Genomic DNA, 1,468 nt, shown 5'->3' on the forward strand with positions numbered 1-1,468 from the left:
TTGGAGTACATCAGAATCACCAAAAGGTTTGTTAAAACAGATTGCTGGGCCCCACCCCCAGAATTTCTGATCACTACTTATAAAGTGAGATCAAGGATTTGTATGTCTGACATGTTCCTCGGTGGTGCTAATGCTTATGGTCTATAGACAATACTTTGTGAAATACTAACATACTATCCTTTGCCAGGCTCACACCTTTGAGATTAGTAGACACTTTTTTTTCCCTACTTACTACCACTTCTCCCATTGTGCCACACTTTCCAGAAACTCCAACCATGCAGCCTCCACAGTATTGGTATGATACTATAGACCATCATCATGGGTGGCTTGTGTAAAAACTATACAACTGTTTTAATGCTAAGCAAAGCATTTCCCTGGGATTTTTTTTTAACTTAAAACTGAACATTTGAGAATATTTCTGCTGTATTAATCCCAAGATTTGAAATACAGAAGTTCTTGGTAACCATATTTCTTTCATGTGGTGAAATGTAGACTGTAGGGCAGAGGATGACATGGTGTGCATTGAGCAGCAGACATGAGAGACCAAGGAAGAACCCTGGAAGGTTGAGTTCCAGCTGCTTGTGGAATATAATTGTACTTCTAGCTTTCCCGTTGTAGGGATAAACAAAATATCCTAGTGACCTGCCATATACATTGTCTTTTTTCCTAGCCAGCCAGAATGGACTTTTTATCACTTACTATTGGAAAGGTAACAGCCCTTTCATCTGTACTTCTCATTGCAGGCAAGTTTATTTCTCTTAAGGAGAAATAACGGAGTTAAAAATCAAATAGCAAATCACCTAGATTTTGTGTATAATTAAACTACTTATGGAAACACGTCACAGATCATTTGACAAAGAAACCATGTTTCTATTTAAGGTCACCATTGCTATCTGAAAACTTATACCCAATGTCAGTCTCTAGCTGGCAGCCAGACCACCAGGAACCATAAGAACTATTTCAGAACAAGATGCCCATGTTCTTCAGCAGCCAAGTTCATATATATGGCTCCTAGAACTTGGCTTGTTTTTCACATTGAGGTTCTTCAGTGACCAATTCCTCCCAGCTTGACCAAGATTATCCTGGTTTTAAAAATGAAACTCCCATATTTCAGGAATCCTTTCACTCTTGAGCAAACCAAGACAGTTGGATAACACCGTTTACTGAAGCAGTGATTCTTTGTCCCTTTCTTTTGAGAAAACTGTGACTTTTCAAAATGGAAGCTGAATAAGAAGACCCGATGGTTTGGTTTCAAGAAAACAGGATATGAATAATTATATCCTTCCATTGAAGAACCTCAGCAAATCTTTACCTACGTATCTACTCTCAGCACATTATTGATCAGTGCTCATATTAAGTATTTTTTTCCATTGAAGACCAAACTTCACAAACTTAGTCTTTCCTTTTTCAACATTTATTTATCACAGTTGAAAAAGCATCTTCATCTAGACTGGTCAATGCTAAACTG

Source organism: Vulpes vulpes, chromosome 6 (genome assembly GCF_048418805.1).
Source record: "Vulpes vulpes isolate BD-2025 chromosome 6, VulVul3, whole genome shotgun sequence".
Taxonomy (NCBI): domain Eukaryota; kingdom Metazoa; phylum Chordata; class Mammalia; order Carnivora; family Canidae; genus Vulpes; species Vulpes vulpes.